Below are 15518 nucleotides of genomic sequence, written 5' to 3'. Positions count from 1 at the left end.
CTGGATGGTGTCTAGCAAGGGGCAATGTGTGTACTGAACATCAGGGGAATATCAGGTCTCTGAGATGGTGAGTGATTTTCCAAGGTCAAGTAACTAGTAGCTGAGCTGGAAACCAGCATGGCCTAGGGGTTACACGAGTGGTTTCTGGACCTGGGACAACCAACAGTACCTGTCTGTAGGCACTGATTATGTGGCTTGGGGCTAGTGACTCAGCCCTTCAAATTGCATGTTCTTACCTGTTGAACTCACAGTCCTGAGAGCACTGGTGTGAGGGCCCCATGACATGGCATATGGAAGGGTTTTGCACAGTGCCAGGAAGCTTGTTCTTGCTGTTCTGCCCTGCCTGACCCTTTCCCAAGCTCCACACACACTGGAAACGCCTTATGTCTGCTGTTCCCCAGGCATGTCCACACCCAGCCATTCCTTCAAATTCGTGGCCCCTGTGTAAGTCAGGATGCTGCTCACTCTCTATCCTTCTAAGCCTTTTCTAGTGTCTGGATGTCAGCACCAAATTTACTTTGCTCAGTTTTCTGTCAACTTCATCCATGGACTGTGGTCACTGTAGGGTAATAGTGAACTCATTGCAGGCTAATTGCTTAGCTGTGTATTTGACATTCCACAGGGGCTGAATGCAGGAGGTGTGTTGCTTTGACATGGGTTCAGGGGTACCAAGTTTTGTCCTCTGACCTTAGGAGAGCAATGCCAGGTCTTTGGAACTTTTATTTTCTCACCTGTAAAATATAACATATATTAGTTTCCTGGGACCAGCAGTGCCTAACTCACAGTTCTGGAGTCTAGATGGCTGAAGTCAAGATAATGTCAGGGTTGGGTCTTTCTGGGTGTGCAGAGAGAGGAGAGAGAGAGAGATAATCAGTGCTTTGCCTCTCTCCCAGCTCCTGTTCTTTGTTGGCGGTCATTCGTTCCTTAGGCTTGTGGCGGCATCCCTATGTTTTCACATGGGATTCTCTCTACGTACCTGTCTCTGTGTCCAAATTCCCCTCTTTTAAGGACACTGGATCAGGGCCTGCCCATATCTCATATCACCTCATTTCAACTTGATTACAAGGAACTTGTTTCAAAATAAGTTTAACCTCACACGTGCCATGAGCTAGGAATGGAACATCTTTTCATGGGACAAAGTCAGCCCCCATCAGAATGAAAAAGGAATGATAGTGATGGTGCCTATTATTCGGTAATTGTTTACATATGCTACCTTGGTGTTTATATAAGTCACCTCTCTTATTCTTCATCAAGGTATATTATCATTTATAGTTTGCCAGTGAGGAAGCAAAGACCTGGAAGGGTTACCTAACTTGCTCAAGGTGATACAGACAGGAAGTGGTGGTGCTGGTAGACAAATGCCTGGGGACCATGGAGCCTGCACTCTTCAGCCTGCATCTTTGGGAAAAGGCATCTCCCTTGCAGTGCACATGGATGAGAGGGTGCAGGTGAGATGGGAGGGCTGGCGCCTGATGTGGCACAGGCTCAGCAGCACGAGTAGAATTTCAGTCCGTGTATGGTTTCTGAACCACCCTGCTGTCCTGTTTCAGAGGCCTCGCCTACCTGTCTTCTTCCCTCCATCTTCCTTAAGCTCCAAATGCCTTCCAAGCATCTATCCCCAGGCTGTCTGATAGGCATCCCAAACCCAGTGCGTCCTCAACGGGCCTATTGATTTTCCCATTTCCCCTTGGAACCAGCTCCCCAGTTGCAAGCCCTCCTTACCTTAAGAGTAGCTCTGCCATACACAAAGTTGCTTATTTGAAAGTCTGAGTTACGTAGAGAGAGGAGAGGGAGAGGGAAAAGGAGAGAGAGAGGATAGGCAGGGTGGGGGGAGGGGGGTCTTCCATCTGATTGTTCATACCCAAATTGGCCGCAAGGCCGGAGCTGCACTAATCCAAAGCCAGAAGCCAGGAGCTTCTTCAGGGTCTCCCACATTGGTGCAGGGGCCCAAGGACTTGGGCCATCTTCTTCTGCTTTCCCAGGCCATAGCAGAGAGCTGGATGGGAAGTGGAGCAGCCAGGTCTCGAACCAGTGTCCATATGGGATGCCAGAGCTTCAGGTCAGGGCGTTAACCTGCACCACAGCGCCAGCCCCAGTGTCACACATCTTGACATTGGCTTTGCTCTCACTTTCACACATAACCCATTTTTTTTCCTGAAGGAAGTCCTGTCTACTTGACTGTAAATAAACAACTATGATTCAGTCACTTCCGTTTTTTAACTTTTATTTAGTAAATATAAATTTCCAAAGTACAGTTTATGGATTACAATGGCTTTCCCCACCCATAATTTCCCTCCCACTCACACCCCTCCCATCTCCTGCTCCCTCTCCCATTCCATTCACATCAAGATTCATTTTCAATTCTCTTTATATACAGAAGATCAAAATAGTATATGTTAAGTAAAAATTTCATCAGTTTGCACCCACACAGAAACACAAAGTGTAAAATACTGTTTCAGTACTAGTTATAGCATTACTTCACATTGGACAACACATTAAGGACAGATCCCACATGAGGAGTAAGTACACTCACAGTGACTCCTGTTGTTGACTTAACAATTTGACACTCTTGTTTATGGCGTCAGCAATCTCCCTAGGCTCTAGTCATGAGTTGTCAAGGCTATGGAAGCCTTTTGAGTTCACTGACTTCGATCTTATTCAGACAGGGTCATAGCCAAAGTGGAAGTTCTCTCCTCCCTTCAGAGAAAGGTACCTCCTTCTTTGATGGCCCTGTTCTTTCCACTGGGATCTCACTCACAGAGATCCAGAGATCTTTCATTTAGGTGTTTTTTTTTTCTTTTTTTTTTCGCCTGAGTGTCTTGGCTTTCCATGCCTAAAATACTATCATGGGCTCTTCAGCCAGATCTGAATGCCTTAAGGGCTGATTCTGAGCCAGAGTGCTACTTAGGACATCTGCCATTCTATGAGTCTGCTGTGTATCCTGCTTCCCATGTTGGATTGTTCTCTCCCTTTTTTATTCTATCAGTTAGTATTAGCAGACACTAGTCTTGCTTGTGTGATCCCTTTGACTCTTTTTTTTTTTTTGAAAGGCAGAGTGGACAGTGAGAGAGAGAGACAGAGAGAAAGGTCTTCCTTTGCCATTGGTTCACCCTCCAGTGGCTGCCGCAGCTGGCACACTGTGGCTGGCACACCGCACTGATCTGATGGCAGGAGCCAGGTACTTCTCCTGGTCTCCCATGGGGTGCAGGGCAAAAGCACTAGGGCCATCCTCCACTGCACTCCCTGCCCACAGCAGAGAGCTGGCCTGGAAGAGGGGCAACTGTGACAGAATCTGGTGCCGCGACCGGGACTAGAACCCAGTGTGCCGGCGCCACAAGGCGGAGGATTAGCCTAATGAGCTACTGCGCCGGACCCTTTGACTCTTAGACCTATCAGTGTGATCAATTGTAATGCTGGAGAGGATGTGGGGGAAAAGGGACACTAACCCACTGTTGGAATGCAAACTGATAAAACCACTATGGAAGTTAGTCTGGAGATTCCTCAGAAACCTGAATATAACCCTACCATTCAACCCAGCCATCCCACTCCTTGGAATTTACCCAAAGGAAATTAAATTGGCAAACAAAAAAGCTGCCTACACATTAATGTCTATTGCAGCTCAATTCACAATAGCTAAGACCTGGAACCAACCCAAATGCCCATCAACAGTAGACTGGATAAAGAAATTATGGGACATGTACTCTATAGAATACTATACAGCAGTCAAAAACAATGAAATCCAGTCATTTGCAACAAGATGGAGGAATCTGGAAAACATTATGCTGCGTGAATTAAGCCAGTCCCAAAGGGACAAATATCATATGTTCTCCCTGATTGGCGACAACTAACTGAGTACCAAAGGAGAAACCTCCTGAAGTGAAATGGACACTATGAGAAACAGTGACTTGATCAGCCCTTGTCCTCACTGTTGATGTACAATGTAATACTTTATCCCTTTTAGTATTTTTTTTGTGTTCTAGTACTATTGGTTGAACTCTGTAATTAACACACAGTTATTCCTAGGTGTTTAAATTTTAACTGAAAAGTGATCCCTGTTAAATATAAGAGTGGGAATAAGAGAGGGAGGACATGTACAATTTGGGACATGCTCAAGCTGACTTGCCCCAAATGGTGGTGTTAGAAACATGCCAGGGGATTCCAATACAATCCCATCAAGGTAGCATGTACCAATGCCATCTCACTAGTCCAAGTGATCAATTTCAGTTCACTTACTTTTTTTAAAAAATTTATTTATTTGAAAGGCAGAGAGAGAAGGGGAGGGGAGGAAGGAAGGGAGGCAGAAAAAGATCTTCCATCCAAATAGCTGCAAAGGTTGGGGCTGAGTGAAGCCAAAGCCAGGTGCCTGGAACTCCATGTGGGTCTCCATGTGGGTGGCAGGGGCCGTGTGCTGCTGCTTTCCCAGGTACATGTGCAGGGAGCTGGACCAGAAGCAGAGCAGCTGGTACTTGAGTTGGCACTCCTATATGGGATGTTGGTGTTGCAGATGTGACTTAACCCACTGCACCACAATACTACCCTCCTCATCACTTCTTGCTATGTTTACCACAATGACTGTCCCTAAGCCAGATCATTTCTCCCCTTAAAAAAAAGTAGTAGTTCTAATGGGCTCCCTGCCTCTCTCTAGCCTTGGTTATCAGCTACTGGTTCTGGCAGGTGATTTTTTGAAAAGGTAATTCAGGTAATGACATCACTTCTCTTAAAACCCTTTACTGACTTCACATCATGTGCAGAGTAATATCTCAGTCATACCATGGCTGTTGTGTGCTTTTACAAGTCCCCCAAAAGCTCCCCTTCCCTGCTCCACCTGCCACAGTGTTCAGTCTCCCTACCCCATCCCAGCCCACCTTTTTCTGTGCCTTGATTATGCTGAGCTCATTTCTGTCTTGGAGCCATTGCAAAAGCAACTCTTTCTCTGCAAACATCACCTCTTCAGGTTTTGAGGATAAGGTTTTGGTGATAAGCAGTGTTTCATGACTGGTGCTTAGAATAGTGCATGGTCTTACTCCTCATGTAGGATCTCTGTCCTTAATGTGCTGTGCATTGAGATTTAATGCTATAACGAGTACTCAAACAATATATTTCACTTTGTGTTTCTATGGGGGTGCAAACTGTTGAAATCTTTACTTAATGCATACTAAACTGATCCTCTGTAAAAAAAAAAAAAAAAAGAAATTATCAACTCCCAACTTGACTCTCACTGGGATTAAACATGACAATAGGTCTGATCTGATTTCATCATCATTTAAAAAAAATCATCTATTATTTTTCACTTTATGTTTCTGTGTGGGAGCAAACTGTTGAAATCCTTACTTAATGTATACTAAGCTGATCTTCTGTATATTAAGATGATCAAAAATGAATCTTGATGTGAATGGAAGGGGAGAGGGAGTGGGAAAGGGGAGGGTTGTGGGTGGGAGGGACGGTATGGGGGGGAAGCCATTGTAATCCATAAATCGTACTTTGGAAATTTATATTCATTAAATAAAAGTTAAAAAAAAAGAATAGTGCATGGTATATGGTAGGTACTGATGAGACATTTGTTGACATCATGGAATAGAAGAGATGCGAACTCTGAGTACCCTGTTTTACATTTTAGTGCATACCAGTAGGTCCATAGTAACGATTTTGTTTTTAAAGAGTATTTATTTGAAAGGCAGAGTTATAGAGAGGCAGAGGCAGAGAGAGACAGATCTTCCATCTTCTGGTTCACTCCCCAAATGGCCACAATGGCCAGAGCTGGGCAGATCCAGGGGCTTCTTCTGGGTCTCCCACTTGGGTACAGAGGTCCAAGGACTTGGACCATTTCCCCCCTGCTTTCCCATACACGTTAGTATGGAGCTGGATCAGCAGTAGAGCAGCTGGGAGTCAAATTGGTGCCCATATGGGAAGCCAGCACTGCAGGAAACACCTTTACTTGCTACGCCACAGCTCCTGCCCCATACTAACGACTTAAAATGAGTGAGTAATGTGTGCGTTAGACATGGGGTTGCATATCAGCGCTCAGCAAATGAAGCCAGTGTACTGCTTTCTGTGTTCCCCACTCAGCCTTCACACTGCAGCCTTTGCTTAAAAAGAGACATAGACACCCCCCACTTTCCAAGTTCGTGCCTAAGGATGCTTTCTCTAACCTCCTGCTCTGTGTCTGCTAGGCTGCATTTTAGTACTAAGCAGAGGCAGGAAAACTGGAATGGGGCTGCCTTTGTCTCTGGGGAGGGTTGCGGTGCAGTCTGGCTAACACCCCCATCCCTGGCCATAGCTCGGTATTCAACCCTCAGCCCGACAGATGGACAATGGTCCTGATGAATGAAGATATCCATGTAAATATCACTGCACCAACTGATGCTTAGCTGAACTCAAAGAAGGGAAACAAGACGGGTACAAGATATTAACAGCTGGGAAGATAATTTACCGCATTAATGACTTCTCCTGGCAATCTGCTATTGAGAGGACTGAGATCGAGGACTGAATTCATTTTCTTGATGGGTGAAGCTGAATGCAGAGCTGACACCTGGTACATGAAGGATGATAAATCATGCAGCTCGTAGATCAGCTGGCCTGATAGGACAATCTCAGGACTCCCACTGGATGCCTTCCCCTTGGTGTGCAGGCATCTAGAGGGATTTAAATGGGTTTGTTTTTCTCCCTTATCGCATTTTTGTGGGCCTACTATGCATCACTTTGCCAGGTGCTGAGACTATAAAGACAAATGTGAGGCAACCACTATTCTTCTGTGAATGTCATTTGCGTAGAGTCAGTCCAGGACTGTAGAGATTCTGCTAGAAGTGTCCACAGTGGGAGTTCAAGGGAGTTCAAAGGATAAAGTGTTTTTTTTTTTTTTTTACAGGCAGAGTTAGTGAGAGAGAGAGACAGAGAGACAGGTCTTCCTTTTCCGTTGGTTCACCCCTCAAATGGCCGCTGCGGCCGGCGCACTGCGCTGATCCGATGGCAGGAGCCAGGTGCTTCCTCCCAGTCTCCCATGGGGTGCAGGGCCCAAGCACTTGGGCCATCCTCCACTGCACTCCCTGGCCACAGCAGAGAGCTGGACTGGAAGAAGAGCAAACGGGACAGAATCCGGCACCCTGACTGGGACTAGAACCCGGGGTGCCAGCGCCACAGGCAGAGGATTAGCCTAGTGAGCCATGGCGTCAGCCGAGGATAAAGTGGTTTTTGCCCTGGGTTAGGAATCCTGTTGGCTGCCTTACAAAATTAGTAAGAGTTCAACAAAGAAGAATGAATCATTATGGATAGTAGGAATGGAAAGACAGGTGATCAAGTTTGCAGACAGAATAGTAATGAGATTTAGGGATGCAGAGGATGTACTCAGATGCCACTTAGATGGAGCTGGAGGTGGGTGTGAAAGGACCTGACAGGCAAGGGAGATGGGACCCTCTCCTACAGGACTTGGAGCCACTACATGCTCAAGTTTGTATTTAGAAAAGTACCTCTGGACTGCATATGCAAAACAGATGTGGGGAAAAAGCATGATGAAGGTCAGGTGGGGAGTAAAAATTAGGAGGCTAATTAGGTGCTGGGAACTGGAACTAAGGCAGTAGCTATTGGACTAACGTGGAGTAGACCCATGCAAGAGGTGTTCATGCAGAAGAGCAGAATGGATGCTACAGTAAGAGACAGAGTTGGGATGAATCACGCGGCAAACATGGACAAGACATTCAGTTGAATCCAGTGGCATCTGTTGAGGTTTAACTAAGACACATTCGCCCTTCAATCTTACGAGAGGCAGCAGGGACATTTGTTCCTGGGGAGACCCAGCTAATCCATTGAAGAGCACACATTTCTCTCTCCACAGAGGTTGTGCTCTCTGCCTGTGCTAGGCTCCCTCTCCTGGGGTAATTAAACAGCCCTCAGTCTGCCTCTCCCCCTCCCTGCAAACCAGCACCTTCCTTCTGACTCCTGCAGCTACAAGTCCCTTAGTCATACCCTCTGTGTCCAGCATTGAAGAAAGTGCCAAGCCGGGGTCCACCTTGAAGCTCCTGCCATGCTTATTAAATCCCATTTCTACGTTTTCACTTCCTAGGGACATTGTGTTGCTCTCCTCTACTCCCCTACTCTTGCTACCATTTCCTTTTTTATTACTTTTCTTGGGCTGCTGATCGAAACTCTGCAAATCCTAAGGCTTAAAACAATAGAAAAATTACTCCCCAGGTTCTGGAGGCCAAGATGTCAGTAGGGCCATACTCTTTCTTTTCCTCTTTAAGGCATCTAATGTTTGGTGACAATCTGTATTCTTTAGCCAGTCGATGTACCACTCCAATTCTTTCATCATCTTCTCCTGATCTGCCTTTCTGTGTCTGAGTTCAAATTTTCCTCTCCTCCTAAGGATGCTAGTCATTGGATTAGAGCCTATCAAATCTATTACAGCTTCATTTTAATTGGATTATACCTGCAAAGACTCTTTTTCCAAGTAAGATGATGTTCACATATGCTGGGGACTAGGACCTGAATTCACCCTTTGGGATATGCACTTCAGCTCACAACACCTTGTTTCTGGCCTGCACTGACACTTAATGGAACAAGTGTACTAGCTAATCAGCTACTCTACCCGTCTCCAGTATCATTTTCCCTACCATTCACTCTACTATGTTGTTGGAGGAGTCTTTCCAAAATACAGCTTTTATCCATCATTCTCTTGCCTAAAACCCTTCAGGACTTTACCAAGGCAAATACTCCACTGAGATAAGGTTAGCTCTGTGGTTATCTGGCCCTTACTACTTTCCATATTTATTTCTCAAATTCTTTTTTCTTTATTTGAAAAGCAGAGAGATGGGGAGGAAAAGGAAGGGGGGAGGGGAAGGGAAGGAAGGAGGAAGAGAGAGAGACAGAAGGAGAGAATATAAGATCTGTAGACAGATAGACCATCCTGTGTTCACTCTTTAAGTGCCTGTAACAGCCAGGGATGGGTCAACCCAAAGCCTGGAGCCAGGACTTCTGTGTTTTGGAAAAAACCAAACTACTCCCAACTCCATTGACACCAGCCTTGTCATGTCTTGGTTCTCTGTTCCTGCCATTTTTTTTTCTGCCTGAACTGTTTTCCTTGCTTCAATTTTTTTTTTTTTTAGCAAAATCGAGTCATCTTACATATCTTACGCATCAAGACCATTATGCACAAAGTGCTGTCACCTTGGCAGACTCTCCTAGTGGCTCCAAATTATGAAATAGAGATTAGTAGTAGTAGTCAGGGTGGGTGGTTTTCACCACAGTCTATCTTCACTATGTCTTTATTGTGGAGTGCTGGCTGTGGATGGTACAGTTTATGACATAAAACTGTGTTATTGTTGTGCATATACAATGAAGGCACTGATGTATGCAGGGATGCTGTCAGTCTTAATAGGTAAACTAATTAATTAGAGCATATCCTCATTTTTCAGGAGGAGGCATTCCTTGGAGTAAGTAGCTAACTTATTTTTGTTTGATCTCAGTGTGGCATAACAGCAGAAAACTATTCTTAGTCACAGAATTATCTTAACACAGAGACAGGAAAGTATGTTGGTTCAGTTCTCAGAAAATTCTAAAGGAGCAGCTCACGATGTTTTGTCAGGAAGCCCGTTGTGCCACTCATTTCTTTTATCCTCCTTTATTTTATCCGATCAATGTTTATTTTATTTATAAAGTAAATCTTTGTGCAAAATGAAAAGTGAAAATAATTGCATCCCAGAGGTTGGGCACTGTGGAGTAAGAGAGATGGGACCTTGAGACCAAGTGACCTGTAAATGAACGAGTGCCAAGCTGTGGAAGATGTTAGAGTCTTTCCCAGAGTGAGGCCCATGGACCACCTGCATCACTATCACCGAGGCTGTCTCTAAGGCATTCAGACTTCTCAGGCTGGAGTTTGAGAGGGGGCCAGAATAGGCACTTTAGTAGCATTTCCTAGTGTTCTTTCTCATGCTCACCTACTTTTGAGAACCACTAGTCAACACCATATAAAGATTCTGTTCATTGAGACCACTGTACCTAAACCCCAACATAGCTCCGTAAGGTGCAAAAAAAAAATTGACTGCAGTTAGGAAATAATTACTGAATGGAGCGGGAGGAGGAGGGGAGCAGGTGTCAGCGCAGAGCCTGCCTGTCTGCCACATCCTTGGAATGTCAGAGTATCAGTGGTTCATTTTCTTCCCCTTGTTCACACTGGGATGAGGTTTGGTTCTGTAATTATCTCCATAAGCCATACAATTCTCATGGAAATCAGCCACGGGGCAGGGTGCCCTGACTCTCCTGGATCCTCATCGCTTCTGCACGGGAGATGTCACATTTCTCACTGAGGTTAACACGGGCTGTAACAGCCTGTAAGGTCTCTTTGTAATCTAATGTTTATGAAATCTCTTTTAAAATTTTAAATTTGCATATTTAAGCCTTGAGTGAACATTCCATTTTTTTGCCTCCAAATCACATAATTTTAGATCCCTTTTCTGCTTATTACCTACTTAACAATTTTCTAAAGAGCAAGCTTGCAATGGAGCGAAGGTGCTCTGTGGCATAAAACACCAAATCAGAAAATTCAGCACACTGTGTCCTGGTTTAATTGTAATAACCAGCTAGGTAGTCTTGGGGAAGCTTCCTTTTTTCATTTGAATTTTATACTTTAGTATAAGATGAACAAGTTTCATGTGTTTCATTTATACTGATTTAGGAGCATATTGATAGCTCCTACCTTGCCCTCCCTTCCACCCACCCTCTTTCTTATTTTCTTATTCTTTCTTTTAATTTTTACAATCAAGTTTCTTTAATTATCAAATTTATTTCTTATCTTAAGTCCTCTGCCCTTAGGGTTAAGCATATTCTTTTTTTTTAAAGATATATTTATATATTTGAAAGGTAGAATCACAGAGAGACAGAGTGATAGGAAAGTCTTCCAGCCCCTTATTCACTCTCTTAATGGCTACAACAGCCAAAGCTGAGCCGATCCCAAGCCAGGAGCTTCTTCTGGGTCTCCCACGCAGGTGCAGGGGCCCAAGTTCTTGGGTCATATTCCAATGCTTTCCCAGGCCATAACATAGAACTGGACTGGATGATGAGCAGCCAGGCAGTACAGGCATCGATACGGAATGCTGGTGCCGCAGGTGGAGGCTTAGCCTACCATGCCACAGTGCCAGCCCCCTACGCATATTCTTAAATGAGAAAATGCATGTGATAATTCACATGGATAATTTAAATATTAAAAAGTTAAAAATTTTAAAGTTTACAGCACTCTAATTTGATAGGCTCGGCAGTTTTGAGGATGATTAGTAGTGCAAGTGGTCTGATCCATTGTTTCTTGAAGATAGATCATCTGGGGATCTTAATGCAACGTAGAGTTCTAACTTGAGACAGCCTTCTGTATTTCTTTTCTTTTTTAAAAGATTTATTTATTTGAAAGAGTTACAGAGAGAAGGAGAGGCAGAGGGAGAGGTCTTCCATCCACTCGCTCATTCCCCAGTTGGCTGCAACGAAGCTGGGAGCTCCTTCCAGGTCTCCCACGTGGGTACAGGGGCACAAGGACTAGGGCCATCCTCCACTGCTTTCCCAGGCCATAGCAGAGAGCTGGATCGGAAGTGGAGTGGCTGGGACCTGAACCGACACCGACATGGGATGCGGGCACTGCAGGCAGCAGCTTAACCTGCTACGCCACAGCACCGACCCCCTTCTGTATTTCTTAAAAGGCCCCAGATAATGCCAGGGCTGCTAGTCATGGATTGTTAGCAAGTGGCCTTACCTGGGGCAGACTTTGGCCAGATGTTCAACTACCCTATTCTCTCCTGGAGAGCCAGGGGCACTTGTATCCCTTGCCACATGGACCCTACAGCTGGTATTTGGTCAGTAGAATATGAGAGGAAGTAGTGGACTTCAGGCTGCACACAAATTGCCCCGGGGAGGATTCTCAGAGTGTCTACAGGAGGGCAGAGCCATGAGATAGAAGGAGCTGTAGCCCCTGAAACAGTACTCAAAACACACCTGCTATCGGAATGCCCCTGTAGACAATGGCCTGGATGAGATGTAAGCCATGCTGATATTAAGACACAGGGGTTTGATTGTGTGTTACAGCAGCTAACATAAATCCGTTGCCTAATACAATGGATGTCCCAAGCCAGTCCCTTAGCCCCTGGGGACAGATATCTGGGAAACCAGAGCGGCTCGGCCTGTTTCACTCAGTTTCAGGTAATCTCATCAATTACCTCCACTGTGTCAGACAAATATCAACATTTTTCTGTGGATTACAACTTGAAGTTGAGAAACAACCTTAAGTGGAAAGGGTCCAAACTTGAGTTAGTATTAGGAACATCTGGCATTTCATTCCAAGCACTGTTGTATCTCATTATGTCGCCTCCATCAATTTTTGTTACCTTCCTTTGCCTCAGTTTTCTCAAGAGTGCTGCCCCACTTACGGTGACTGCTTCATAAACCAAATGTTAGGAAGCTTCAGTAAGTGTGTCAGCATAAGGGAAAGTAGATTGAGGTTGATGGTTTGATGGGAGCTGAAGAAATGCAGCCATCGACAGAGCACGGTGGATGGCAGAGGCTAAGGAACAACCCGAAGGCTCATTGGCTAGGCTTACAAATGAGAGATGGAACTCATTTTGAGAAATCAATTGGGTGTCATGGAATATTTATGGGTCTCTGCTCCTGGCAAGCATTTCATTCCACGAACGTCCCTCGTTTACAACCCCACTCTCTGGGCCTGCCCACGCGCGCTGTCTCCATCTCCTTCTTACGATCACAAGCAAGGTTGCTGGCGATTTGCTGCTGGAATTTTTCAATTCTCCTTGAATGTCCTGGGATAATGGATTTTGTTCTCAGCCATCAGACACCCCAGCATTTAGCTGAGTTTTGGTGCTGTCCTTGTGGGTAGAATCATTAAGAGACTATGTGCTTCAGAGGCGAAAACATATTTCACGGAAATTGTAGAATCGCGGCCTCGCAGCGAGGGGAGCTTAGTGCCTCTGTGTCTGACCTCTTCATCTTACAGACTCCAGAAGGGGAAGGCACCTGCTCAAATGAGTCTCACGACTGGGAAGAGATCGTCTTTTAGTTAATCACAGAAAGATCATGGTTACCGTTTGACCTCTTTCTGTGGAGAACAATGGCCACACTCTGTGGCTGACACACAAGCTGACACTCGGTAGCTCTGTGTTTTATAATTCCCACTGTGTCTCACCAAAAATATACTCCATAAATGCTGCTAAAATTAAAATTGTCTTTATTTGATTATATATAGTCCTTTCAAGTAGATGTCAAAAAATTCCTAGGAAGCTATAGAAAAATATCCTATGTAATATTAAGGTAGAGGAAGCAATATAGGTATTCACCCAATTTTTCAGCCTGCATTTTTTAAACTATCATATCCTTGGCAAAATCTTCCTGAATATCAGGAAAATCACCAATCTGCCTTGCTGAGTGAACTTGCCCTAGCGACCTGCAGCTATCTTGCTGAAGCCAAGACTGCATCTGAATCACCTTGACCCCGGCACTGAGCACAGGAACTGCGTAGTAGGTATGGCCTCAGCAGAGGCTTGTAGGGTGGATGAATGAACGTTGTCTTTGACTTCTCTGATTCGGAGTCAAGATACTGGACTTACACGGGATTCATCACTTGTCTATTTCCAATAAACCTCAAAGGAGGCTCAGGTAAATCTTTTCAGAAAGTCTCCTTATTTTTAAGTGATATATATGTGCTTTGAGAGTGGTCCAAACCCAATCGTCGGGGGCTTTTGTTGGCTTCCTGCTGTCCACGTGCTGCTCACTCAGAGGGCTGGGCCTCCCAGGTCTCCCCTGCTCTCTGGAGATCAGGGAGGAAATGCTGTCCTCTTCATGCGGTTCTGAGATTCCCTGTCTGGCCATTCATTATTTCTTCAAACTTTAATAATGATCTCAGCTTGAGCTGGGAAAGCATAATGAACCATTTATTCACATTCAAGACACTAATTAAAAAGACACAGTTTTGTTTCCATGAGTTGTGCTGATGACTTAATTATAACAGGATTATGTGAAAACAACTTCTCTTTTTGAAGCATAAAAATTGGGGGGGAGTAGGGAAGGAACAGGTAGAAAGAAGACTGGGTCAGGGCTGCAGATTAACTTCTAGTCGCACTTCTCCTTGTAATTAGCTGAGAGCTCCTCTCTGGTTTTGTTTCTCCCTAAAGAAATAGAGATGAAGAGCAATTTTGCTTCTGTGGTGTGGGGCTGGACTGAGTCTGCAGTATCAGTTCATAAGCTGTGCTACATTTCCTTTTTAATTTTAATATGTCTTCACTTTATTTGAATGGGGGGGAGGGAGGGAGAGAGAGAGAAATATGTTCCATTTGTTGTATCACTTGCCAAATGTGCCCAATAGCTAGGACTGGGCCAACCCAAAGCCAGGAGCCAAAATCTCAATCTGGATCTCCCACATGGGTGTCAGGAACACAAGTGCTTGAGCATCTGCTGCTGCTTCCCAGGGTGCACAGTAGCAACAAACTAGAGGGGGAAGCAGAGCTGGACCTTGACCCAAAGCTCTCCAGCATGGGAGGTTGGTGCCCCACGCTGCGTGGTTAGGCCCAAATTTGCCCGTGTCCTGCATTTCTGCCTGGTGAGGGCACCTGGAGTAGACGTAGATGATGAAACTGGGATCATGTGAATGATCTGAGCGGCTGCCATTTGGAAGAGGGAAAGAACGCTCTTTGCTGCTTGATAAGCTTGGACCAGAGCCAATGGTGCAAATGAAATGGCACTGACATATATTGGGAACTTATTAAACCAGGACCTTCCTAATGATCTCACTTAATTTTGCATCACAGCAGACATTGTTCTTGCAATTATGCAGAAGAGGAATCTTGGGCTCCAGGAGCGAAGTAGCTCACCTACAGGCTCACAACGGGAAATTCAGGATTGGATTAGAATCCAAGGCAGAGTGAGCCCATCATGAGTGTTCTTTATACCACAGTAGATTGTTAGGAGTCAGGCCAATGTTGGATAAAAGGAACTTTCTAATAATTTCTAGAATCCCAAAATAAAATGGAGTAGCTCACGTAATAGTGCACCTGCTGCACGTTGGTGTGTTTAATCAGACGTTGCATCTCTTTCCTTAAACCTTTCGGGAGCAATGTGAAGTGAGATGAGAAAGACCATCTTTTCTCTTTCCGTGTCTGAGGCAGACTCTGTACCTTCTCAAGCATTAGGTAAGAATTTCTTTTTAAACATCCATTGGGTCACTAATTGATTTAGTATTTGTCGCATGGAAAGGTCAAGAACTCCGTACCCTAGAGACTTGAAGTATAAAGACGGATGGTGTGACCTGTCGGTCACTGCTCCCAGGGAGCTGGCAAGACCACAGGCTTTTAAGGGAGCCAGGAGACGTCCTGTTGCACTACATTTCTCCAAGAGCTACAGAAGCATCCAATCATATCATTTACAGCTGTGTCCTAGTCACTCCCATGGTTCTGGTTTTATTCTTTTTTTTTTGACAGGCAGAGTTAGACAGAGAGAAAGGTCTTCCTTCCGTTGGTTCACCCCCCAAATGGCCGCTACGG

The sequence above is a fragment of the Oryctolagus cuniculus genome, chromosome 6 (genome assembly GCF_051225735.1).
Source record: "Oryctolagus cuniculus isolate XC-2025 breed Fujian yellow rabbit chromosome 6, ASM5122573v1, whole genome shotgun sequence".
NCBI lineage: Eukaryota > Metazoa > Chordata > Mammalia > Lagomorpha > Leporidae > Oryctolagus > Oryctolagus cuniculus.
This window is presented reverse-complemented; position numbering follows the sequence as displayed.